General features: G+C 42.7%; 1 protein-coding gene across 8 annotated transcripts in view; it reads left to right on the forward strand.

Moving 5' to 3' along the window:
* Positions 1 to 27,781, forward strand: part of LOC102159243 (uncharacterized) — a 360,278-nt gene that overhangs the window by 130,877 nt on the left and 201,620 nt on the right. Inside the window, exons 4-8 of one of the 8 annotated variants that reach the window (XR_014807775.1) lie at positions 10,840 to 11,019; positions 15,351 to 15,418; positions 19,094 to 19,343; positions 20,443 to 20,597; positions 20,964 to 21,123. The exons of 3 other annotated variants lie outside the window; for them this stretch is intronic. The gene's annotated coding sequence lies outside the window, so the exon portion shown is untranslated. Of the gene's footprint in view, positions 1 to 10,839; positions 11,020 to 13,638; positions 15,445 to 19,093; positions 19,344 to 20,442; positions 20,598 to 20,963; positions 21,124 to 27,781 lie in introns of those variants that run through there. 4 more of the 8 variants (XR_014807777.1, XR_014807779.1, XR_014807778.1 and 1 more) reach the window with 4 other exon arrangements.

Genomic DNA, 27,781 nt, shown 5'->3' on the forward strand with positions numbered 1-27,781 from the left:
CTTTATATTCGTTCACTAAGATTTGAGGAGTTCAGGGTAAACCGCAAAACCTCTCTCCAGGCAGGCGTAGCTCCTTAAATCATTTTCCCATATGGCCACCTTAGGGTGAGTCTATTTTTCAGGTTAGAGCAGGATAGGCAGAGTGGTGGCATTGAGTTTGAGAGGAGGAGACAAGGCAGCAGAGAACAGCCTGGAAAAGCAAGTACTAACAGTGAGGCCAAGAGAAGGGGATGCAGAGGTCACAGGTGAATGTGGTTTTCAACTTTTTTTTTCAGCAAAGCATACCTTTTCAAATGAAATCTAAATATAGAAAGCCAATTAAATGATAATTTATTAATCCACATTTGCCTTATTTCAAATTTATAACAATTATCTTTATGAAATCAGGAAATTATAAAAATGCAGGTGTTTAAATTCAAACATTAGCAGTTAGAGGTTACAGATAACAATTCCAGCTTTAGATCATCTTCTGGAATCACCTGATTTGCTCAGATAGATAGCTGCAAATTATAAGTTTGTTGACAGCTGGCTTTGCAATTTGGGGAGACCTCCTTAATCAAACTGATCTGGATTCTTGCATGAGGAGTAGCAGGAAATTTATATTTTAAAGTTGGATCACTGATGCTATTTAGTAAGTGCTTGAATCCTCTCTTAGAAAAATCATTCAAAGAAGCAGTGGGGACATTAAAACAATCGCTAAAACCACCTAGGACATAAGGCAATCTGGTTTACTGTTGCACAAGTACAATTGCCCTGAAGCAAAAGGACACCCTCACCAGACAGGGATTGTCACTTGGATTTAATTGGGGCCCTCACACATGTGCTTTAATTGTGTATTTTTGTATAATTTAAATGAATAGTCATGCACAGGCTGAATTTATAAAACTATCAATGCAGCCCTAAAATGTTACTGCTCAATGACACAGTTTCTAGAAATTTTAGGAGAATCTGTATTTCCAATTCTGTGCAAAAAACTTTACTTGGTTGGCACAAGTTCACAACACTAAATAATGATAAAACTTCTAAGTGTTAAAATTTACAGTTTACATTGCATTTACATTAAAATGTAATGCATATTTACATGTATTACATTTATAGAATATATGATACATAAATATATATGTAAAATTACATGTATGTACATTTAAGTGTAATGTGCATTGGATTTATGTTAAAAATATATACATTGAGGGGCTGGAGGGGGAGAATATGAGCTAGGTTTCTTTCATTTGAAATTCATATTTAAATAATGGGATTAACATAAAATATGTGTAGACTGTTTGGAGCCTTTCTGAGGAAACAATTTCAGAATTTGAAAGCCACAGACCTAGGCCTTCAAGACTTTGTTTAAGACGGACCCTGTCATTGCAGGGAGGGGAATTGTCTCAAAGCATCTTTAATAGGCACTGGATTTTTTTTTTTTTTCTTCAGCTATTTGTGTAAGAAGCTATCATTAGGAAAAAATAGCAAGAGGTAGATGAGAGAAGAAAGTACTGTAGAGAGGAGAACAAAGGGAAGGGAAGAGGGTGAATTGTGATGAGTTAGAGATGCCTAGATCAAGCAGCTTGTGTTGGCATGCATAAAGATAAAAAAAAAAAAAAAGAAGGTCCTGGACACTTCTGGAAGGGCGCCAGAGAAGAAGAAGGAAAGGATTTGGGATGAAGAGGAGGAAGGGGAACCAGGAAGGACTCTGGAAATGTGTAAATTCCAAGGATATGTAAGGGCCTTTATGGAAACAAGCCACCAAGTTTGTGTTGGCATAGGAGCCTCCTTGCGTTTCCTGGCAGAGACGTGTTCTGAGGACTCTGTCCTGGAAATCTATCGAGGCTCCCGGTGGCCGGCACTTCACACGCTTTGAGCCCTGTCCCCTCACTGGCGTGAATTGTTTCCCTCTGCCGCTTCCTGCAGTCTCTCATCTCTTCTTGGCTCTCTCCCACCTAGCCCTCCACGGCCTGGCTACCCAAGTAGAACAGACTTTCATTTTCCTCAGGTTCACACTGTGCATACTGACGACCCGCTTCCTGCCACTTGAGCGGCCCCTCTTCAGCTCTCAGCACCTCTTATCTCTATGGTAACGGAAGACAGGGCCATCATCCGGATTTGGCCTCAGAGAGTTGGTCTGTACAAGCAGGCTTTCCTAGGGTAGCTTGTCCTTTTCCAGTTAACCGACGTGCCTGGGGAGAAGAGCTGCCCCCAGCAGGATGGCAGGCGACAGCCTCCAGATGTGGGCACTTGGCAAGTCGGAGCCCAATGTCTCCATAAAAATATGATGTAATTAACAGACCTCGGCAGCTGGAACAATTCAGCACCTCACATTGATTTTCCGTGTTTCCTATTTACTTTCAGTTTTTGAACTGTCTGCCGTGACAGGAAATCAAAGAATTATAATGGGGTACGAGGGCTATGGTGCTGGGTCAGCGTTTCCTTGAGAAATCCTGAAACTAATCAGTTTATTATCACTCCATCGTCCCTTTTCACTCCTAAATTCAAGCTGTCCTCCAAAATGGTAAGAAATAGCAATTTATTTTGGGAATATTAAAAAAAAATCAATGTACTATTTTAAACTCTGAGTGTTTTTAAAGATAGAGAGAAGAATAGGCCCAGGATAATGTTAGATGAGTCTCTTTTCTCCTTCAGACTTCTTATGAGGTTGGCAAAGACATTTGGGTGTGGAGAGGTAAAAGGGCTAGATTCACTCTCCCCCAGTTTCTTGGGTTTGGAAAAGTTACCTGTTGGAACCAAAGAGAGGAGTCTTATTCCAAGTTTTTTGATCACTGAAGTTAAGGCAAATAATTCTCCCCATATATGCTTATTTAGGAACTTCCATTCACCTCTGGTCTGGCTTTCTCAATCTTACTGTATTTCCAACTCAGGCAGGGAAAGTCAGAATCTTGTATTAACTTCACTTTGGCTTCCTTAAAACTCTGGAGAAAATAGGCAGAAAGCTGAGGTTGTGACGGAGAAATTGGTCTATCTGGAGTCTGCTAGCTACACATTTCTTTGGATGTGAGGCCTTAGGCTCCATTGGTAGTGATTTTCTTCAAGCTCACTTTCCTTGGCAGGGTTTACATCTTCATCATACTACAAAGATGTGTTTTCTTGGTCTTGTTATTGACTCAAGCAATATAACCCCTTCGTCAACAATTAGGAAAATAGAGAAAAGAAGAAAATTGCTCACAATTCTCCTCCTCGAGCACAATAGCTATTATTGTTTTGGAGCAATTACTTTGGGTCATTTTCAAATGTCATTTTTTGATATGAGTCTAAGCACAACATAAAACAACATTGTATTTTGCTTTTCCATCGAATGTATGTCAGAGCATTTCCCATTTACTATGAGCTCCAGTAAATATCTTTCTAATTGCTGCCTGAGCAGCTGGAGCATTTCAGTCCTTCACATTGATTTTCCATGTAAACTATGAAGATGGAGACACTGTAGTTGTCTATTTCCATATTTCAGGACAAGAGAGCAAATCCATTTTCCATTTATTAAATCCCATGATAAGCCTCTTTCCATATGAGACTTTTCCATGTATAAGATAATTTCTTTAGAATAAATGCCCAGAAATTACTGGGTCAAAGTATGTGGATATCTTACGACTCAGTATTTCCCGTGGCCCTTGGAAACTTTTAGGCAAGTTTGTATTAACCACCTAAAATGTTTGAGGAATCATGGTTTAAAAGGGTCTTTTATTCGCTAAAGAGACCTTTATGTGTGCAGTTTGATGGTGCTAACAAATATCTCGGAGATCAACGTTTTAGACTTTAAAGGAGTTCCCCTGTCCATGGTGTTTAACGTACAGAAGTGACTTTATTACAGCTGTTTCTTCTACCTGTGCCCTAAAGTGTGAGCTCTTTGATTGGGCATAATCTTCTTTCTCATCAAACCTTGTAAAGTGAACCAGTGCCACTCCTCATCTGGCTGTGAATTTTCAAGCGGCTATGGATTTCTCTTCCACCTTACAGAGAATTTGGTGGGTATCTATCCCCTTGCTGGGAATAACATCTTTGGAAAATAGGAAAATACCGAGTGGAAAGAAAGTACATTTTCTGGGAAAAGAATAAGAACCCAGAGAGATGGAGTGAGAATTGTACCTCAGAGTCCCAGCAGCAGATGTTTAGGGTGTTGAAACTCCCACCAGAACAGCTGCAGAAATGTAGAATCACATCTGGGTGTGTGACGCGGCTGCATCATTACCTACCGACAGCAAAACAGCCAGATGCTTCCAATTCATTTTAAGGACCAAACTTCAGGTCTGAACCTGTGAATGTCTCTACTTCCCAACCGATGGCTTATCAGTTGCCCGGGCAGCTCAGGAAGACGGGGCCTCACGGGCACCTTCAGATCTTCCTGGTCACAGCAGGTAGAGGCAGAGCGCAGCTGCTGTCACCCAGACCCCCAGCTCCTGTCTGCTGTGTGGCTTGTGAATAAAGCCATCAAACCTCGTGCACACGGCTGCTGCGTGGCTCGTCACTGGGGTGTGAGGCTTCCGAGGGCTTCTTCTAGTTTTGTTTCCCCTGTAATTCTTGAGATCCTTTCTTTCTCTCAGTTCCACTCTTGCTCTTCCCTCCTTCCCAGGCTCCCAAATATGTTCCCTTCCTGAGCATTTGAATGTATAACTGGATGATCAGTAGGGTAGCAAATGATTCTTTTTTTAAAAAAATTCTTTAATTACAGTTGATTTACAATGTGTACCAATTTCTGCTGTACAGCAAAGTGACCCAGTCATTCATATATATATATATATATGTATATATATGTGTGTGTGTGTGTGTATATATATATATATATATATTCCCTTTTTTATATTACCTTCCATCATGGTCTCTTCCAAGAGATTGGATATAGTTCCCTGTGCTATGCAGTAGGACCCCATTGTTTATCTGTTCTAAATGCAATAGATTCCCTCCACCACACCCAAACTCCCAGTTCATCCCACTCCCTCCTTCTCCCCCTTGGCAGCCGCAAGTCTGTGCTCTATGTCTGTGAGTCTGTTTCTGATTTGTAGATAGGCTCATGGGTAGCAAATGATTCTTAAGACTCTTGGGTGAATGCTGTGATTTTTGAGAACACAGCTGTTTTCTTGTGTCATTTCTCTCTCCTTATACTGACAATAATTAGGAACATTGAGTGAAAGTGGCTTCTGGTGACAGGGCTCCAGCCTGTAGACAGGCTGATCACAGCCCTCAGCAGCCCCCCTGCTTCCCTGAAGGGTACAAAGCATATCAGGCAGCTCACAGACCCCAGGGGGAGAGTCATTCAATATATGAACTTCAGCCCCAGGAGAGACAGGTTATTCAGGGTGTAAATCTCAACCTTTCTGGTGGTCAGGGGGACAGGATTCTCTCAGGAGTAGCCTCTTCACCCCTCACTATGGCGAGGGGAAATGGACAAGAAACATTTGGTGAAACATGGAGGCTCATGTGTTAAAGTTCATGCTAACAATTACCCTAAGAATCAAATAATGGTGTAAGGTGTGGAATTAAAACAAAAAACCATGATAGATAGAGGGAAGTCTTTCATTCTTTGAAGTCACTTGCATCCATGAAAATGCTTCATCTCATTTAACTCTCACACCCTTACAGTTACCTTCTTATAGAAACTTCACGTTTATTAGCAGAAGTATCTTTATTATGCCAAAGAGGCAAAACCTTTCACATGGGGCTTGCACTGGGGAGGCCAAGAAGTTTGTCTTGTCAGCCCATCTGAGGTTTGCATCCATTTCTGGCTATCACAACAGTGTCCTCTGTTGGTATTCTACCATCAAGGGAGAGCTGTAAAATATAACGGAGCCATAAAAATGGATAAGAGCCATCAAAGATTTTTTTGGGGGAGAGATAAATAAGGGAGAAAATAGTCAAATAAATTCAGAGTTGGATACTTTTTAAAAAATAATAATAGCAGATATTGATTGGTTACTATAAGCAATGTTCACAGTTTACAATGTTTATGATTATTAAGCCATTTTATCCTTATAAAAACATCATGAGCATGGGTATTGCTATTATTTTCCAGTTTACACAGGAGGACATGGAAGCTCACAGAGGTGAAATAACTTGCCCAAAGTTTCGTAGTGGAGTCCAGCTGTGGGTTCCATGAATCTAACATCAGGTTGCATGTGTCTCTTGTTGCATTGCCTTTCTGACGGTCCAGTACTGTGCAGGGTCAGGAAGGATGTGGCTAAATCCAGAACTCTAGGCTTCTGATAGCAGAGGAAGGTCATCAAACATGAGTGACTAGTTATGTTGAGTGAAAGTAATCTTAAGAGTTGAAGAAAAGTTAAGGTGTTGTTTGTATCCATTGTGACCTATGGCGGGTGTCTTCTATTGGAACACTTCTTATTCAATAGTAATAAGAAGAAGATAAAGGAATATATATTGAGGTGTTCCAACTGCTGTAGGAGGGACAAAAAGAAGCAGATGTATATCCTGCCTTTAAGGCACTTATAATCTGGTGAGAAGATTAGCAGAGATGGAGGAAAGATGAAGTGATGTTCTGGATGATGTAAGCAGAGCTTACGTATCATATACCACGTGGAATGCTAAAGGATAAGTGCCTTGAAACTAATGCGCAGGGTCAAACTTTCAGCAGTGGGGTTTGGGGAAAGTGTAGGAAGCAGGGTTGGAGGGGGATCTGAACTGTATTTGGAAAGGTGAAAAGGACTCCAAATGGAGAGGAAGAGAGAACCATTTTAGGGATTTGGAATTTTGAGAAAAAGGGTGAAGATGAGAAGAGATGTTTTGTTTGGGCAGCAGCCGTTTTGTGTAGAGTGTGAAGTAGACGTGGCTGAAAGGAAACCTTGGAGTCAGACTGTGGAAAGTCTTGGTTACCCTAGTCCAGGGACAACACTGCCGGTCAGCTGGGGCAGCGCTTTAATAAGTGGGCTTCCACACACTCAGCCAAGGCTACATGGACCTGAAAGATCAGAGCCTGAGTTTGAGGGCAATGTAGAAACCCTATGTTTTGTTTTTCACAACCTAGAACTTTTAGAAACTCTGTGGGATATCATCTCATGCACTATCATGGGTTGATAAAGTCTTGTTAGCTACCTTCCAACTCAAAGGGAACAGCAAAGAGGGATGTTCCAAATATGCTGTCTGATGACCTTAACCACAGGAACACCTGTGCCAGAAGTGACCAGTAGAAGTTTATGACCAGGTCTCCACTGTGGATTTCTTAAAATCAGAAGAAAAGACATGAAAAGGGGAAATTTGATTGGACCTGATTGAAGGTACCCACTGAAAATTATGTAGGTTGACCTCTGTAGCATGAAGAAGTAGCAGTAGAATCAGAAATGTGAACAATGGCAACTGATCTAAGGAGGAACCCAGTGAGTGACCACTTTGGAAGGCTTCTGTCCATGTGGCAGCTGCAGCTCCTTCAGTGGAGTTTTAGACACAGCTGAGCTCAGAGCTGGGGTGGACCATACAGTTTTTCTAGTCCAACTCCTCATCTCAAGAAATGTCTTGACACCCAGCTCGCCTTTGTTAGGGAATGGCAGTGAGACACAACACTAAGCCTGGCTCTCTGCTTGGGCTGACACTTCTGATACTACTTGAAGACTTAGGAACTTCTTGGGAGCTTGTAGTCAGTGATCTCTCCTAGAGCAAATCTTCTTAAGACCAAGGCATCAATATCATTCTTAAGGGCAATGTATCTTCACTGCTGACAATGTGAAGCATTGTCAGATGTTGTTGTGCACTGTAGGTGATTACAAGGACCAAATATGATTGAAAAGCATTGAGGTGCAGTTGAAGAAGCAGGGCTTAGATCCTGGATCTCTCTGTCTACCTGCAGGGCTGGTGGATACACCCGCTTAAGTGTGGGGAGAACCAACACCTGGGGTCTGACGTGGATCTGATCCCTGCTGTTGGCTCACAGCCATTCTTTTTTGCAGACTCTCCAGAGATCAGTGCCTTTTCCTTAGTTCCCATGTTATTTTTATCCCAGTCCAAGCTAGAATCTTTCCTATATAATCTAGAAGGAAATTTCTTTCTGTCTGATTTTCTAAAGCTCATCTTCCATTTCTGGCAAAATAGCCCCTGTGTCTGGCTCAGCCTGGGCCTTCCCTCATGCTGTCAAGCTTCAACAAAAGTCTCCCTGATTCTTTATTCAAACCTTCTTTCCTCCCTACCCATTCTGTCTCTTTCTCTTATCTACCTCTTCCTATATACTCATCTATCTAGTGTTATTTTTTATGTTTGTTAAAGTAATATATGTGAACATCATTTTAAAATTCAGTGCCACCAAAAATCTTAAAATCAAAACCAGTAGCACCCTGACTCTATTTCTTGCCACCCTCTAGTCTCTTATTATTCGTTGGCAACTACTTCTATAATTTTCTTATGAGCCCTCATATTTATAATATAATTTGCTAAAATTGTTAATTGCTGATTTATCTACGTTAGTATTACCTTTTTACTTCATGCTGTGGTCATGAATCTTTTCTCTAACCACCCTCTTCCCCTCGCGCTTTCCTCTCAGTGTATTTATGGCACCTGAGTTTAGTTAGTCCATTCACAGCATTTACCTTTTGTGGCTGTGTAAATGTTGTTTACTTCTGAGCCGAAAGTGCTATACTTTCAGTTTCTTGTACAGCTTTTCCCCCAGAAGTTAATAATTGCCTTATTTTCCCCGCTTGCTTGTTTTTTTGTGAAGCACTAATTTTCCTCAAACCCTCTGACATCTGCGAAAAATGATTCTTATGCAGTTGTCCACAAGTTAGGGATGTCAAATAATCCATGATTCCCAGTGTGGAGAATTTTTTTCCTACAGTTCTCCAAACCCCTGCAGTCTGTGTGGCCTGTTCTTCATGCCCATTGCATACTCATGTCTTCTATATTTTGGGAAGACTTATTTTCTCCTCCTTTCCTCCCTTCATGGATTCCTATTGTATTTTTCCTTGATCGTGAAGAAGGAATCTTGATGAAACACTTACACCAGTTAGCATCAGTTAAGCACTAACACCTTGAGAAAGGGTGTATGGGAGGGATATTTTTTAGTCTTTGTCCATATGAAGATTTCTCTATTCTACCCTCATACTTGATTAAGGGCTTGGCTCAGTATATTATGTAGACTGAGAATTGTTTTTTCCCCTCAAAATACCAAAGGCATTGCTGTCTTATCATTTAGCATCAGTGTAGCTAGTAAGAGGCATAATGATGTTTTCGTCTTCTGTCCTTTGTGATAGGTTCTCTCTTTGTAAACTTATCTTCTCTGTACCTGCTATTCTGAAATTTCAGGGTATTTGTATTGGTGATTTCTTTTGGTTTGTTTCTTTGTGTTTTGTTTTTAAATACACTGTGCTGGACACTCTGGAAACCTGCTGTCCAGTGCTGGGAAATTAAAACAAATGTTTAATGATTTCTACCCCATTATTTTCTCAGTTTTCTCTGGCTGGAATTCCAGATGTTGGACACCTTGGATTGGTCTCGTAATTTTTCTTTCTCCCCTCTTTTTGAGGAGACTTACTTAACTTTATCTTCCAGGTGTTCTATTGAATATTTTCTGTTTTGGTTACTATGTATTTAATTCCTCAAACTCTTCTTTTACACTCTGGTTGTTCTTTTTTTTTTTTTTATTGTAACCTGTCTTGTTTTATGAATGTAATACTTTCTCAGAACTCTCTGATAATAATGATTGTAGCTTTTTTTCTTTTAGTTTTTCCTCTGTTCCCTCTGCTGCCTCTATGTCTTCTTTGTTCCTTAAAAATATATTTATTTGTTTGGTTCTTTTTTTTTTTTTTTTTTCATTTTTGAGGCCTTCGTCACCTGTCTGGTGATCCTTGCATGTCCATATATGGTTAAGAACTGATGCAGTAAGAAGCCAATGGGAAACTCTGTGCATATGGGGATGGCTGGTCCCTTATTAAGTATTATTGTCAGGAGATGAGCTGGCTTAGTTGATACAGGACATTTCAGAGGGAGTCCCCGTGGATCTTTTCTCTAGGGCCAGCCAGTTTCTTTGGAGCATTAGCCTTTATGCTCCTGCCTTGGACGTACATATCCAGATACTCATGTTCTGGGAAGAGAGATAGGAAGGTTGCTTAAAAAACAGACTTTCGTCCAAGTGCCTTGTTTTCAGCCTAGCTCCTGGCCCCCATCTCATCTGCTACACCTGTTGTGATCTGGGTCTGGAGATCCTTTGATTCAAGTTCTTTAGAGCAAACGTTATCTAGAATGTCCTCCTGGAAGGGCTGGAGCAGGAGTTAGTTGGTGGGGGCCAATGAGCAGGGCTGGTTGGGGAAGAGCCAAACATATCCCACACCGGAAGACTTTCAGTCAGCACCTCTGCTCCAGGCTCCTGCCTCACACCCGACTGCCCAGGAACCTGCAGTGTCCACTTGCCCACTTTCTAGGGTTCTCTGGGTGCACCTGCACCTTGTTGGGTTCTAGCTTCTTCCACTCTGCTGAGGGAATGGCCATTTCTCCATTACTAGTTTTTTTTTTCATTTCACCTGTGGCATGTGGAAGTTCCTGGGCCAGGAATTGAACAGTAACCAGGGCCACAGCAGTGACAACGCTAGTTTCTTAACCCACTGTGCCACCAGAGAACTCCTTTCCATTACTTTTAATTTCCCTCAAAATATGTTGACAGTTCTCATTCATTGCACTTACCTCCCTAGTTCTCTTTTTTACATCTTTTAAATTTTTTCACTGTCATTTTGTTCAGGTTTTGGATGGAATACATGTGTGTATTCTACTTACCGTATTTGACCAAAATTTCTTTCTTTTTACCTAAACTTAAGAAATCACGCTTAGGGGATTTTAGGCACAGATCATACAGTAAGGTTATAGTTCATGTCTAGTCTATAGTAAATGAAAATTTTCTTTATTTAGGAGGCTCCTGCCCAGCAGGTGGGTCTGCTGGCCTCCAGAATCCTCCACTGTGCCTGACTTGCATGAGGCTGGGGCTGGAGACAGCTCAGGCAATTGTCCCTCTGTGAGCAGCTGCTGAAACATCAGGCATAGGAGCATGGGAGACAGACTTCTGGAATGGCCCTGGTGTAATTAATTGAGGTCAGGAGCAGTAATTTTCCTGTTTATTCATAACACTCATACTCTAAATTTCCCTGTCACATTTATTAAAGGGAGAAATAAACAAAGAAGCAAACCTGGGGTTACATTTCATGGAAAGCTTGCCCAACAAGAAAAGCTTTACACATCCTTTCCCTCTTATGTTTGATTCAACTTGAGAGCAGACTGTTAACAGCGATACAGAAAGTTTTACTTATTTCTGTAGTCCAGACTGTCCAGGTGTCCTATAGAGACCTGAAGGGGAGCAATGCTTGTTATAGGAATGCAGTAAGTATAAATAACAACTCAAAACAATCAAGATTTAGCAATCAAGAAGGTGCCATACTGAAAATGTTGTAAGAACAAAACAACTACTATAAGAATTTCTCCTTCCCCCCGCCCCCCAAAAAACCCACTGATTAAAACCCTGCTATGAGTGGCCGAGTTTCAAAGATCCTTAAGAGATTTATTGGGAACTGATTTGTGATTACAATTTCCTTTTTTAACCTCTGCAATATTCATTAAATGTCATTTTATTATGAAAAATACAATGGCATCAGCAAAGAATTAAAAACAAGGCTTAGATGCACTTCTATTTCTTTTCAGTCAAAGCCTGATAAGCATTTGGATGGTAAGTGAAATATGAGGGTTCCTATTATGGGCTGAATAGTGTCTCCTACCACTTCATGTGTTGATGCCTTAACCTCCAGTATGAGAGGGTGTGACTATGTTTGGAGAAGGGGGCTAGGAAGAGGTGGCTGAGGTTAAATGAGGTCATAGGGGTGGGCCCAATCCAGTCTGACTTGTGTCCTTATAAGGAGAGGAAATTTGGAGCCACAAAGACCCCAGGGATGCAGGCACACAGCAAGAAGGCCACGTGAGGACACAGCAAGAAGGCAGCCATGTGCAGGTCAAGGAGAGATGCCTCAGGAGAAACCAAACCCGTTGACACTTTGACCTTGGACTTCTGACCTCCGGGTCTGCGAGAAAATAAATTTCTGTTGTTTAAGCCCCCTTAGGCTATTTTGTGATGGAAGCTCTAGCAAACTAATACAGTTCCTAGCCTGTCTACTAGCATATTTGATTTTCAATCTGGGTATAACAAAGAAATGCTAAGGATTAGCTGCTGCTAACACTGACTTTTGCTAACTACTAGCTGAAAAACCAGGTGGTAGATCATGACGGAAAAATGTACCATGTGTGGAACTACTTTGGCCCCGTTACCTGTGAGCTGAGGATCTAAGCTATTGAGGTGGGCTGGGGTTTGGTGTCCAGAGTGGAAACGTGGAGCGGCAGGCCCTCCCTGGAGTTCCCCTTAGGGCTATTCTCAGGCCATCCCCTTAGGGCTGGTTCTCATCTCTGGACCTGGCAGAGGAGGATGAGAAGCCTCCAGCACATGGGCCTGGCTGACATGGGAGATCCTAAAGGAGAGGAGAGAGGTTGCTTCCTGGTGGTGGGAGTCCCTGATGGGAAACAGACTCGGGGACCCATTCTCCTTCCTCTCACACTGGTTGGCAGGAAGAGAAGCAAACCTGGGTGTTGCGATGCTGCAGTAGACACCTTGGAAAGTGGCCTCTTATCAAAACATTTTTCAATTGGCAGAGCCTCCCGGTGACATCCAAGTGATCTTATTTCTATAATTCAGGCTGTGGGAAAAAGGGGAAAAAAGCACTGCTTTCATCTAACTAGATACTAGGAATGCTTGTATTTGGGCAGTAATTGGGCTGAGGAAGGAATCGGGCACTGGCCTGTTTGCAGCCCCATGTCTCTCATGGCTGCTTGTTGCACAATTCATCAGAAGCCAGCAGAGGAAGCCAGGACTTCATGTGGAGGCTGCACTCATCATCAGAGAGGATGTTATGTCCCTGTTACCCCAGTACTCATGTTGACCAAGGTCCTAGATCCCGACAGTGAACAACAGAAAAAAATAAAATTTAGGGCAGAGGGAGAGGGGACGGAGGGAGGGAGGGAGGGGAAGGAAAATGGAGACAGAGGGAAAGAGAGATGGGGATGCAGAGAAACACGCAAAGACAAAGAGGGAGATGGAGAAGCAAGTGGAGAGCACTAGACAGTCACAGGAAAAACAAGTCACCCTGCTAGACCTCAGATCTCAAGAGATTTTCATGGATCCCTGAGTTGATCTGCTCTCCCGTCCACCTCTGGTCCTATTTAAACCCACTGGAGTCTCATGTTTTGAAGAAGCCCAAGGATGTTTGCACTTGTGATGTGGTTTCAAATGGATTCCCTGTGAATTCACTGAAGTGGAATAAGAATGTGGGAACCAAGTTAATATTTTTAGATTTTATTTAAATGGGCGTTCATGCCTGAGATTCATTCATGTGAGGTGGATGTCTCATTTAAGCAGGAGAATCGAATGAAGAGCAGAAATCTCGGGGCGGTCCGCGAGACCCGGGGCAAGGAATGTTCCTTCTTCCTAAATGAGTCTTTATGGCAAGAGTGGCGCTTTTTCTCTGGTGCTTGTTAAATACTGTATTTATGCTGCGTATTTGTATACAATGGGATTAAGGGACCAAACTGAATTACTGATGATGGTTGCTTGAAGGGGTGTTTGACTAGGAGATTTACACAGTGTTCTTAATAATCTTTTTCATTTATTTATAGAATGTTATCATTCCAAACGTACAGTGCTGCCATCCCTTAGGAAAGGTGCTTTCTATTTGAGGACCACTAGCTCTGCATGTTGATTTGAAAAGAGATAAAAGAGCATCTGGCCACCACAGCACAGGCTGCACATTCCCTCCCTCTTCATTATGCAGTGAGCTGATGCAGTTTTTTCTTCTTTCCTATTTATACAAATAAAGAGAACGATTTGGGAAATATGTCATGCTGGCATTAAACACCACCAGTCTTGCTGGGTTGAAATGTACACGTTCCATTAACAACAATTATATTGTATAATTAAGGTTTTGGTCCCCAAAGTCTGACTCGGAAGCTTCCTCAAATACCAACGGGTTTATCAGACATGTTAAAATAAATATACCCCTCCCATCACCCCCATTCAGCTTCCTACCTCCCCACCCCCCACCCCAAAGCGCCACCAGTACCTGTGCCAAGGACGGGTCTGCAGTGAATGTGGTATTCAAGTGCCCTCTAGTGTAGCTGTGGCTGAGATTAATATGAGAAGAAAAGAAGCTTTGAAGAGGCAGATGCCTGCACGCAGAGTCATCAGTGCATTCTGTGCATTTTATGGGGCTTCTGCATAGGGGTCCTCTCGAAAGAACTGGGTGCAGGGAGATGATTTGGAATGATCCTTCCAGAATGAGGCTTTCCACGGCATCTTATTATACTGCTCCCATGGCTCTTTTTGTGGGGCTTTCAGTTTAGATTTAGGTCGAAATCCCCCGAGGCTTGTGCGATCCTGGCACACACATACGTGTAAACAGCCACAGGGAAAGAGCTGATGAAGTTCAAGCCCTTGGACCTGGGGGTGCCTCTTGCTTGACCCTGTGGCCGCAGCACGTTCCACTTTCCCAGCAGCCAGAGAGAGCTCTGACCTGTGTCTCATCAGTGAATGCTGCTGGTGGTGACAATAATGGATTTCCAAGGGCAGTTAACACACTGACAGGGTTTATAAATGATAGATTATGACAAGACTCCCTGCTACCCGGTTTTTTCCTTTGATGACCACCTGGCTATCAGTAATAGTCTCACCAGCTAAATTGGGCATTTCTACCAATGGACAAGACTAAAGAAAGTCAAATAGCTGAAAATCCTAGAGCAGACCCACATCTTAACCAGAGAAGAATTGTTGGCCCGGGGGCTCCCAGATCAGGTTAGAGGAAGAGGGCAAAGGTTTGAATGAGACACACCTGAATCAGTGACACCAATCTGATTAGACCCAAATCCAGGTAGATGGGGTTTTCTCCCCTGCTTCTCTTTGGTAAGAGTCTGTGAGCCCAGAAATGATGTAGGGAGCAAGAAGTTCATCTTCCTAACTTTGTAAGTGTGCACAGTCTTCAAAAAAGTTGTGCCTGGAAAGGTTGGGCTGGGGGGGCTGCTCCTTCGTTCCTGGATGGGTGGTATGTGGGTGCTGTTAAAACCAAGACAACGGGCTCCAAATGGAGTCACTTAGGCTAAGCTCCACATCACCAAACTGAGACTTAACTACGGTTTTGGATATCCCAGCAATGGGATCTTAAACCAGCCAATCAGGAATCACCTAATCAGGACAGTTAGGTAATCTGCTGGATAGACTCCTGCTATTCCCTAAAGAAAGTGAGTAACTTGGCAATAGCCAGTCTGCTTTTTCTGCCTAGCATAACTTCCTTTCTCCTGTTTCCTTCTGCCTGAAAAAAGTCTTTTGTTTTGTACAGCTCCTCAGACTTCATTTCTATCTGCTAGACTGGATGCTGCCTGACTCACGGATTGTTGAATAAAGTCAGTAAAGATCTTTGGAATTTACTCAGCTGAACTTTGTTTCGTAACAGTGCGTATATGTGTTTTTTTGCTGAAGTGTCAAAATCAGGTAAATTTTCTCCCAGAATGGTACCAATGTGGAGGTGTGATCCCTAGGCAGCCCTACAAATAACACATGATTTTGTATTTAGTTACTCTTCAGAATCCCTAGGAGAAAAAAGATGCAGGATAGAAAATGAAAGTGTGTTGAGAATTTTGGTAGAAATCTAGAAGCATTAATATGATATAGAAGTGAAAACATTAAGGGGGTTAAACAGGTGCAAGTGCACAGACTCACCCTAATGTTAAGATGAGTATGGCAGGGGGATCAATTTTGGGAGACCCCTGTGGCAGCAACTATGGATTACTTACCCCACAGTAACCAGCTCCTTCTTCCTTCCTAGGAGAGCACTGCATTCGTTTGGTGATTGGGTTTACAGGAGCTTCAAAGACCCCTCTCCAACCCTGGAGGCAAATGTGGATTCCTGTTAGGCAGTTGTGGGTGATATACAGGAAGCCTCTGGGAAATGTCTCCCTTGAAATATGTAAAGAGGAACATGAGAGGAGTGCCTGACTCCTATGGGTTGTCCTGTGTGCATGTACCGTCTGGAAAGGGTATAGCCAACTTGCAAAATGAAAGGTGGGTTTGTCAACCCACCAGTATAGCAGAGCGGAAAGATGCAAAACACCTAGCTCCTGGGAACTGACCACCTCCAGACTTCTTACTACATAAAGTAACACATTTCTTATAGTTTAAACCAATTTTTGTTGGGTTTTCTATAACTTGCATCTGAAAGCCTCTCCACTGATACAACCACTGTTTGGAACAGTGCACAATAGGAATTCTGTCTTTGAACACTCAGCACAATTAGAAGACAGTACTGATGAAGCAATTAAATAAAATAATGAGGTTGGATGACATAGTGTTTTAGCTCTCAATCAGTTCTGACGTGCTATTGTTCTATGCCTTGTATCTTCCTGTCATGGAAGAAATCAGCAATAAGTAAAAAAAAAAAAAGTTTATGAAAGCTTTTGGGCTACAGTACTGAGCATGCCTTGGGCACAGTGAGTGAAATGTTCTTTATTGCTATTCACAAACTTGTGAAATTTAGATGCTGGAATTCTTTTCAAAGCAGAGAGTGAAACATACTGAGACTACTGCTTAAGCAGAACAAAAATTCTAATTGAGAGGAGAACTGTAAATTGTTTCCAGTTGATATACTTTGAGTTATCACATTCTGTTTAAGAATATTTATGCAAATGTCATCTTGAGCCAAGCTTTTGAGTATATGCCATTTGCCATAAAGACGGAGTCAATAATATGAGTTTTCTGATTAGTAATTATAAATAAGTAGGTAGGGTTTACCGAAGAGACTTAGGGTATACTTTGTCATGTAAGCATGTACTTTAATGTCCTTTTAAATTTACTAATATCGACAGCCTTGATAAGGGAGAGCAAAGGATGAAGTCTGGATGTTTAGACTTTATTATTGTAAAAAAAATGAAGTATAGGAAAGGTTAATTATATACATATTAAGTCATAAGTGTATTGGTTACCAATGACAGGCAGGTCACAGAAAATGACTAGAATTATAGCAGGACCTTATTCCCAGGTTTTCCCAGTCTATTTCAATTTCATGTATACTGTCCTCGTGTGAGAACAATGTGAATTGATTTTTGGCTTGGGAAGTAAGGTCTGTACAAGGATACCATGTGCGTTAACTCTGCCCTACAGCAAGCACTCAGGTTGTGTGGGGAGGTGGGTGGGGTAAGGGGGTAGATGTAGGGGAACCGGTGGAGTACCTGGATCCGCAGCCCAGAAAGACCTTGCCCTGGACCTCTCCACCCCTGTAGTGGGCACCTGCTCCCTGGGGCACTAAGAATTCTCTTCTCTCTTCTCCCCTCCATCACACTACCCTTCACCTTCTACTTCCAAGAAAAGGCTGGAGGTCAAATTTGGCCTTTTCCCTCATCTTTCCCCACTTAAAACCTGGGCCCCACCAGTTCTATATATTGTTCTGTGATCTGGACATGGGAGGCGATACTGGAGTCTGCAGGGAGCTCTTGAAACAAGTCCTTTGGAGCAGAGTCTAAAGAATTGTATTGGAGTAAGTTCTCACTTTCTTCTGGACTCTTCAAAAGAGGAGAGTGGAGGAAGGGGAGACATTTCATATGAAGAAGAGGACAGCTACCTGTAGGGAGGGGCACCCGGGGAAAGAATGGGTTTTGGAGGCAGGCAGACCTAGGTTTGCATATTGGTTTCACTTGTCCTGTGACCTTGAACTTTCACATTCCTGAATCTCAGTTTCATCCACTGTGAAAATGAGGGTTATGGTGCCCTTGCACAGTTGTGGTTGTCAAGGTGAAAAATGACAGCATACTAGGAAGATTCTGGCGCCTGGCTCATAGTGTTAGTGGCCACTGGAAAAGAAACCGAGGAGCTGCTACCTAGTGATATAAAAGTGATGTGAAAATATGCCTTCCAAGGACATAAGTATGAGAAAAGGTTGTATTTGGTTAAAATGCAACCTGAGGAGTTCCCATCATGGCGCAGTGGAAACAAATCCGACTAGAAACCATGAGGTTGCAGTTCGATCCCTGGCCTCGCTTAGTGGGTTTAGGATCTGGAATTGCTGTGAGCTGTGGTGTAGGTCACAGACATGGCTCGGATCTGGCATTGCGGTGGCTGTGGCATAGTTTGGCAGCTGTAGTTCTGATTAGACCCCTAGCATGGGAATCTCCATAGGCCTCAGATGCAGCCCTAAAAAGCAACAAAACAAAACAAAAATAATCTGAAACCTCTCAGAAAACAGAATGAACTACATGACATAGCAAACTCAAGAATCTAATTGCCATGCTGAGAGGTGAAGCTTTTACTTTTATGACTGTGTTCTGAATTGGAAAGTTTCATTGATTCGGTTCCTAAGAAGATGGTTTTTTGAAGTGCCGTTTATGATTTAGTTGTGACATCATTGAAGAGTTAGTGTCCTTTTCCCTCATGTGTCTGGGGTCCACCATGAATCTTACATTGAGAATCTCTCAAGTGAAAACCATTTTTAGGTATTAAATTGGAGTCCTTTCCAGGCGAGGATGCTGAGTTTGTTACAAGCAGCAACGCAAACCCCGAGCTGATCTACCCTTTCTGCAATTTTCTCTTTAGTTTAAGGCAGCTCTGTGGATAGTGGTTTTCTATAGGATGATTTCCTTGGCACTGATAAAATTCATGCATTTTCTAGTTCTTTTTTTCTGGTGTTGTTAATTTGTTTTATTTTGTGACACTGGATCATTTTAGGAAAACAGAATATTTTAAGCAAATTACTAACGTTGTCTCTGGGTTGTCTCCTCAGGAATGGAGAGTTGAAAGTGACAGTGATGGGAGTTCCCGTCGTGGCGCAGTGGTTAACGAATCCGACTAGGAACCATGAGGTTGTGGGTTCGGTCCCTGCCCTTGCTCAGTGGGTTGACGATCCGGCGTTGCCGTGAGCTGTGGTGTAGGTTGCAGACCCGGCTCGGATCCCGAGTTGCTGTGGCTCTGGCGTAGGCCGGTGGCTACAGCTCCGATTCAACCCCTAGCCTGGGAACCTCCATATGCCGCAGGAGCGGCCCAAGAAATAGCAACAACAACAACAACAAAAGACAAAAGACAAAAAAAAAAAAAAAGAAAAAGAAAGTGACAGTGATGGCACTTGAACAGCATTGCTGAAGCAGGGATGAGAAACATCATGGGCTGGTCATTGATCACATCAATCCAAGTCATGGTACTCAGAGCATCACTCTGGGCTGAAGGATGGAAACACCTCTAAGGCACCGGCCGCTCTCAGCTTAGAGCCAAAGGGGACTCATGGAGGGTGGCCGTGATACACTGCTATTTGAGCCCATCATGGCCTTTGTCCAGATAGATGCACAGAAGGGTGAGCTTCCTAGCACTCTAGCTCCTCCTGAGATGCCTGTCCTAGTAGAGGGATGTTTCCTGTTTGTCAGTCTGGGGGCACAGCTAGTGTCTAACTCATGAGAAAAGGCTTTTTTTTTTTTTTTTTTTTTTTAAAGAAAGTAAGGAACATCAGACTTTTTAGCCACTAACTCAGACAAGGCCAGTTTATTTTGACGTCATACCTGCTCCTCCCTGACATTTCTTGTTGTTTATGTGACACATGACTTGAATTTGGGCCACTTATTGTCAAGTTTCCAAGGGTGTAGATAGCACTGGGAAGAAACACTTCAAATGCCAATTCTTATATAGATGAACAATGAGTATAAGGCCATAGAAATCAGGGACACACTTATATTTGGCAAAAGTTATAACAGCCCCATAACTAATAACTGTAGGTTTTGATGCTTAAGCAATTGAACACAAACGATAGATGTTACTAGTTCTACGGTGACTTTCAGTGATGCCTCCAGTGGCTCCATTGTCAGGTGTGGGCTGCAGTTGCTTCAGGTCAAAGATACACCATCCTGAGGTACATAGTCACCTCTACTCTAGTCACTCCTGTTTTTAAGGTTCTTAACATGTATTTTTTCTGGAGCAAGAACCAAAAGTATCCTTCATGTGGTAATAGAGTGTGGTAGGGGTCAAAGGTGGGCTGAGGCACAACCAGCAAAACAGGGGGAAGGAGCAGGCAAGTGTCCTTTTTAGACAGAGCTGCACCTGCTGCCCAAGCTGGTATTATTTTTAGTGTTCATGGAGACAACTACTCCATCAGTGATAGATGCTTGAAATCATATTATTCAAGTGCCATCCTTTAAGAATTTTAATCCCATTAAAAATGAATGACTGCAAAAACTTGCAACCTTTCATTTTCAGGTATGTTCATAAGTATTTACCTATTCCAAATAATTTGTCAACTCTTTCTTGGTATTGCTTAAACTGTCTGAAGAAAATATTAATGCTGTAAGGATTTAGAGCAAACTAATAATCTAATTGTGTTCTCACAATGAGGTTAAGGTTAAATGATTGTCGTTTATTACCTCTTTCAGTGAATATTTATGTTGCCCCTTCTGTGTTCCAAGCACTGTGCTGGAGGCTATTAATGAAAACAGAAGAGCAATGGATAAGGCATGAGATATCTTCCGGGAGCTTATAGTCTTGAAGGGAAGGAGACCTGCTTCACATAATCTCAGAGGAGTGTGGCATGTTGACCACAAAGAAAGGCACAAGATGATGGGCAAGGCTTGGGACAAGGACCCTGAGCCCCAGCCCAGCACTGTTGCTGCTAGGGTGTTGGGGGGTCCCTTCCCCCTCATGTGAGGAGGACCTTTTTATTCTGGGGGTAAACGATACTTCAATGATCCAAGAAACTCATTACAGCTTGAAGAGCTTCATCAAAGCAGAGTTATTTATACTTACACACTGTTAGTTTCAAGCATTCACCTGCCTACCACAATTAAGAAATAATTTTGTGTCAATACATGCTTTTTAGTTCACAGTATGCTGGCTTTGACATACATTTTCTCATAGAACTCCAAGAACCCTAGGGGATGGGCAGAATGACCTTAACTACTATAAACCTCTGTTTATCTCCATTTTTCAGATGGGAAATCTGAGACACAGAAAAGTTAATGGACTTTCCTTAAGTCATACAGCTATTGAATTGGCAGATTGAAAGATGTGAACCTCGATCTTTTAAACTGCTTGGACCATGAGTTTTCTTAGTCTGTATTGCAAAAGAAGCTTCTTAGTCTCTTTCACAGGTGGGTTTACTAGGTATCCTGAGCTGGTTGTAATCTCCTTTTGGAGACTCTGGTCCCTAGGATCCTGCAGTACCTCACTCTACATATTTCTTGTATGTTTCTGATTATTTTTTCCCTGCCTCCAAGGAGCTCTTGTCCTCTACCTGCCAGGTGAATGCTGGTGTCCATGGAGTCTGTCCTTGACCTGTTCTCTCTCTCTCTACATTCTCTGGGCAGTTACATACATTTTTATGGCATTGTTCCCACATGAAGTGATAGTTCTTAAATCTACATCTTCTAACTCTGATCTCTGCCCCAAGCATCAGACTTAAATATATTAACTGTCTGCTGGACAGCTCCCCGGATGTCGCCAAGTGCTCTCTGTTCCCACCAAGCTCTTTTTTCTTCTACCTGACCTTGGAAACTTCTATCCTTAACTTACTTGGTGTCAGCACCACTGACCCAGGTCACTCAAGCTTAAAATCCTCTTGTTTCTTTCTATTTCCTCCCTCATCACATCTAACTGGATCACCATGTCTTGATGTGGTTCACTAAAAATAATTTTGGAAATCTGTTCCCACTTTCTCACTCATTCTGCCACTGCTGCGTGTATTTGAATGGGTTCTCCAGGTGTCTGTGGGTTTCTTGAGAGCATAGGGAGGAAAAGGGTGAGTGATATAGCTGCTTAATGCATTTTGTACTAATTCACTCTCCCAACATTTACTGAGACAAATAAATCTCACTGCTACTGGGGACAATTGGGTTGAAGCTTCTGAGACAAGTAAAATTGACCTGGAAACCCTATCCTCTTCTCATACTATCTAGGTTAATTAAGTATATATTACACAGCATTCAGTTCTCAGCAGTTTCAGATTGGGCATTTAGCTGTTATGTAGCCAGTGAGCCAAAACTCAATGACAGTTCTTATCTATCCTTTCAAAAGCAACCTGTCTCAACTCCGCCCCCTAGGATTCTGCTGAGCAAATAAATACTTAGGGCATTGATTCAGATGTTTTGGCTACTCACAAATCAATGAGTTATTAGACTTTTCCAAAATCATATGTAGAAATTCTAAACTGTGATTAGGGTCTCAGCAAAAATGTTAGTGTATCTTTGTGAACTTATTTATGTGAAAATGTTACAATTTATAAAATTAGCTCTTATTTAAAAATACATTTATAAATATATTCAGTATCGTATTTGTAGAATAGTCTTTTAAATTTTTTTTAATTTTTAAAATTTTATTAGAATTTAGTTGACTTACACAAAAATTGTATTGATTTCAGGTGTACAGCAAAGTAAATTAGTATACATATATCCATTCCTTTTCAGATTCTTTTCCCATATAGGTTACCACACAGTGCTGAGTAAATTTCTCTGTGCTATACAGTAGGTCCTGTCACCTATCTATTCTGTATATAGTAGTGTGTATGTATCAATCCCAACCCTGTAAATTATCCCTCCTCCCCAACATTTCCCCTTTGGTGACCACAAGTTTGGTTCTGAAATCTTTGAGTCTGTTTCTGTTTTGTAAATTCTATTTTATCATTTCTATTAGATTCAACCTATCAATGATCTCAAATGATGTCTTTCTCTGTCTGACTTGACTTCATTTAGTAGGATAATCTCTAGGTTCATCCATGTTGCTGCAAATGGCATTATTTCATGCTTTTTATGGCTGAGTAGTATTCCATTGTATGTATCTACCACATCTCCTTTATCGATGAAATGGTCTTTTTTTTTGTCTTTTGTCTTTTGTTGTTGTTGTTGTTGTTGCTATTTCTTGGGCCGCTCCTGCGGCATATGGAGGTTCCCAGGCTAGGGGTTGAATCGGAGCTGTAGCCACCGGCCTACGCCAGAGCCACAGCAACGCGGGATCCGAGCCGCGTCTGCAACCTACACCACAGCTCACGGCAAGGCCGGATCGTTAACCCACTGAGCAAGGGCAGGGACCGAACCCGCAACCTCATGGTTCCTAGTCGGATTCGTTAACCACTGCGCCACGACGGGAACTCCCCATGAAATGGTCTTTTTTGAAATGAATAACTTTAAGTGGGGTTGGAACAGGCTTGGAAATAAGCAAAAAAATCTCTGAAAAAGAATAGCTTTCCTTTAGCCAACTCCTTTGATGCATTTAAAATTTGATTTGTTTTCCAAAATATTGAAGTGCCTATTTCAGAAGCATATACTATGTGTCCAGTAAAGTATACGCATTTTTATCATAGGGATGAGGGATTTATTCACACTAAAGACTGTGAGGATTTATACTCCCATCTTGGTAGGCCTAGAAGTTTGATGTTTGGTGCATTCAAAGCTTATCAGGAAAAAGAAGTGTGGTGGGTTAAAGATGATTACAAATCACCCTTGCCTTCTGTCCTCTTGAACGATGGAAACTATTTTCCTTCTTTGGAAACCCCATGCCCGTTTTGACTAACAGAATGTGGCAGAAGAAACTGTATTGCTGAGGCTGGGGCCCAAGAGCTCTGAGGCTTTCACACTTTCCCTGCTTGGGATACACCACCTTGGAAGTCAGGATTCCTGTGAGAAGTGTGACAACCCTGAGACTAGCACACCCCAAGGAAGCTCAAGCAGCCACGTGGCCACCAGGAGGCTGTGAAGTGCCAGATATATGTCTGGATCCTTCTGGAACTTCTAGCCCAGGTGGACCACTGACTCCATGCCTCTGAGCAGCTAATCCCAGCCAGGGCTGCCTGGGGCAGAGCTACTCTGCTCATCCCTGCTGAATTCTTGACACATACAATTGTGAGCAATTCAGAGTAGCTATTTTTAAGCCCTTGTGTTTTGGGATAGCTGGTTACACTGTAATAGATAATAAAAACAATTGACTCACACCACCCACTGTCTTCCCCCAAGGAAAGTTTACTAGGAAACCAAATCACCTGATGAATGAGAGAATCAGGGCAGAGAAAATGGTTTTCAAGGACATCCAGGCCTCCTTTTCCCAGGCTTTTTTCATTGGGTCACGTGTCATCTCCCCTTGCCAGTCTGAGAAGCCATTGCTCTCGGTCTCTCTCCACACCAGCACCATTTCCCATCGTTATCAGATGCCCGGTCAGCTCTTCTGCTTACTTTAGTGTCACATCTACTTACAGCAGGTTTGTGTCAGGCAGCAGGTCTCCAGTAGACACTCAACAGAGCCATTCAACAAAAATGCAGTGAGTCTCTGCCTTACACGAGGCACTGAACTGGGTGGCGTGGGCATAAGCACAGGCATAAGTGTGCAAATAGCGCCCCATCACTGCCCTCACCAAGCTCATAATTTACTAGGGGAAGCAAAGTCACATTCAGGTAATTGCAGCTCAACTCCAGCTTTGATATTGGCCTGGGGACACAGAACTTCCTATTCCTGGTTTGGTGGAAGGTCTCCTAGTGACGCCGGAAAGATGTTACCGGAATCCAGGTTCTTGTTCACGCAGTCAAAGAATCAACTCCAACGACACACAGGCAGCAAACAAGCAAATCTTTATTACAGGAAAGTGAACAGCCCCCTGAGCTGCTAGGGTGGGGATGGAGAAGAGCCCCACCCCCCACTCTCTATTGTCCTATAGGGGTTTTTAACCTCTTAAAGATGGGGGCGGGGTACCAACATGGGGTCCAGAAAGCTGTGGTTTTCTCCCATCGGCCTTGCCCAGTTACCTATATCAGTCCATCAGTCCTTGTCCATTAGGGGTGGAAGTGTCCCACTAAGTTGTATGGTTTATTTGTCCTTCTCTTCCCTTAGTCTGCGTCACCATTCTTCTCATTCCTTTTCTGTCAGTTGAGGAGTAGGTTAGAGATGAAGGTCCATGTGGTCATAGGTACACTCCCTGTAGTAAATAAGGCCTGTGGGGATATTACTCTCTGGAGCCCTTAAACCGCAAATGTTCATCACTAGCCATTATCAAAGAATGCATCGAAGCCCCTACTCCTACACTGACTACCTGGGTTAGTATTCTGCTTCTCTGTGGACAGTGACGTTCCACCTGGGCCTGGGAGAGCGAGGACTTTGGCAGGTGGGGAAGTTATCAAAGTCATTCCAACCAGAGGGAGCAGCATGAGTGTAAGTTTCTGATGAGCATGGGGGCCTGCAAGGTGTCCAGGGAGGGTGGGATGTAGCAAGAATTAGGGCTGATGAGAGGGGAAACAGCTTGGGGTCTGATTGTGCACATCTTTGGAGAATTACTCTTTGGAAAGGAGTTAGAAATTTGTCCTTTAGTAATAGGTGTGCTGTGGAAAGTAAGAGGGAGAGGCTGTCACATCTGTGTCCATCCACCATTGGTCGTGGGCTTCTTTTCCCTCCCATCTCTGGTACTGGAGCCTTTCATTTACAGACTGATAAGACCAGGGGGAAGGAAAAAATAGGTAAGTAACTGAAAGCAGGTTCTTAGAGGAAGGCTGCTTGATAACCTGAGAAGTAGCTTATTACTTTGCCCCTTAAAAATAGGGAAGGTGTACCTGCTGTGGCGCAGTGGGTTAAGAATCCAACTGCGGAGTTCCCGTCGTGGCGCAGTGGTTAACGAATCCGACTAGGAACCATGAGGTTGCGGGTTCGGTCCCTGCCCTTGCTCAGTGGGTTAACGATCCGGCGTTGCCGCGAGCTGTGGTGTAGGTTGCAGACCCGGCTCGGATCCCGCGTTGCTGTGGCTCTGGCGTAGGCCGGTGGCTACAGCTCCGATTCAACCCCTAGCCTGGGAACCTCCATATGCCGCAGGAGCGGCCCAAGAAATAGCAACAACAACAACAACAAAAGACAAAAGACAAAAAAAAAAAAAAAAAAAGAATCCGACTGCAGTGACTTAGGTCACTGTGGAGGTGTGAGTTTGATTCCCTGCTGGTACAGTGGGTTAAAGGATTTGGTGTTGCTGCAGCTATGGCAAAGGTTGCAATTGTGGTTTGGATTCAACCCCTGGCCATAGGCCACAGGAGTGGCCATAAAAATATTTAGAAAAATATAGGGGAAGTACATTCACATGCTTTTTGTTCAGTTGTTTTCAGAGCAAAGAGACTGCCCAAGTCTTAGAAAGTGTAATATTTGCAGAAAGCAAGAATTTGTAACTTTGGGGAGATGAGAACGGAGTACAGACAACAGAGCAGGGATGGTTCTCAAAAGTGCTCAGAAAGGTCTTTGATATGGGGGAGAGTCGCCGTTTCTCAACCTGTGTCATGTGCCAGGAATAATTACATATTCTCTCCATCACAAGTTCAGCATTGCTTCTTGGCAAGTGTTCCCTTTCGCCTGAGTTTACCTTGAAAGAGTTCCCTGAGGCCTTAGTAAGCTGTGTTTATTTAAATTTCTGTGTTATGATTATTGACAAAGAGCTCGCTTTCTGGTCCTATTTTGTGTGAGAAGTGCTGAGAACTTGTCAATGAGCTTAAGAATCGGGGTTCTGTCCCTGACCTGCTGAACTCTACACCCTGGGGGGTAAAGAGCGGGTCTCCCCCTGCCCTTAAGGAGCAAATAGTGCCACAGGGGAGAAGCACATGGGGTGATGTGGATGATGCGATATGGATGCTCAGAGGAAGAGAGCTTCATTGTCACTTTTTCAAGAAGGAAGTCTGTAAAATTTCCCTTTTGTGTTAATTTGAGGTTTCCATATCAGAATTAGGCTAGCTCTGTAACATGATTCAGAAGGCTTGTTTTTTTTTTTTTAATGTCATGGAATATTTTGTATAGATTTAGAAATTATCTGTGTCTTGACTGTACATACATAGCTGGTGGGAACATGTAAGTCTGAAACCCTTCTTGGCAACAATTGGTTGACACCACCCTTCCCCCCCGCCCAACTTGTTTCTTTACTGATTATTTGTGTATTTAGGTTTTCTGCTTCTTCCCAAGGAAATTCTGACAATTTGTATTTTCTTGAAAATCAGCCATTTCATTAGGACTTCATAGAATTCTGTTGTCAGTGACTTCCTCTGTATCTGCTATCCCTATCTCACTCTTCATTTCATCTGTCTTAACAGCTTTCATTTTTCTTTAATGAATTATCTAAAGGACCGTCAATTTGGTTTATTCTGCCCTCCTTGAAACAGCAAGCTCTTTCTCTTTCTTTTCTTGACAGGCAGTCGGCAGAGAACTGTTCTAATAGGTCCACTAAACGCCGTCTTGAGGCCCCTCTGTGTGAAAGCTGGGCATTCTAGGTACATTATTAGCAGCACTGATCTCATATGCAGCTAAAGCCTTTGGCTATGAGATGGGAGTCAACTTCTCTTTCAGTTTCCCAATCAGGTCTTTGTCATCCCTAAGATCACCTTTAGTTTCCATTGAGATGATGAGAGTATTGGGGACCGGGGTCACATCTCAGGATACCACTTTGCACACATATTTGCAAATGATGCAGGACTCACAAGGGAAGAGAACTTAAGATTGCAACCACTTGCAGATTGGAGAGGAGGGAGAATCCGTTATGTTCTTTCTGTTCAGCTTCTTGCCCCATAAGCCCAGATTTGCCATTTTTCCACCTACCAGACCGTTAGCAGAATGGCCGGCACAGACAATAGGAACCCACCTCCAACAGGTGCCTTGGCATGTAACTGAAGAGTAGGCAGCTTACCTCTAGCTCCATCCATCTTCTACCACTACACACCTGGTGGTCTGCATCTGAGCCACTTGCTGGGTGACTCATGGGCTGTGGCTGGGCACAGAGGCAAGCAGCAGAGGGTTCAGGGGTGCCAGGGC

The sequence above is a fragment of the Sus scrofa genome, chromosome 6, assembly GCF_054392235.1.
Source record: "Sus scrofa isolate SSC_HxYL_T2T_F1_AM1 chromosome 6, Sscrofa_HxYL_maternal_Yorkshire_Landrace_v2.0, whole genome shotgun sequence".
Classification (NCBI taxonomy): Eukaryota; Metazoa; Chordata; class Mammalia; order Artiodactyla; family Suidae; genus Sus; species Sus scrofa.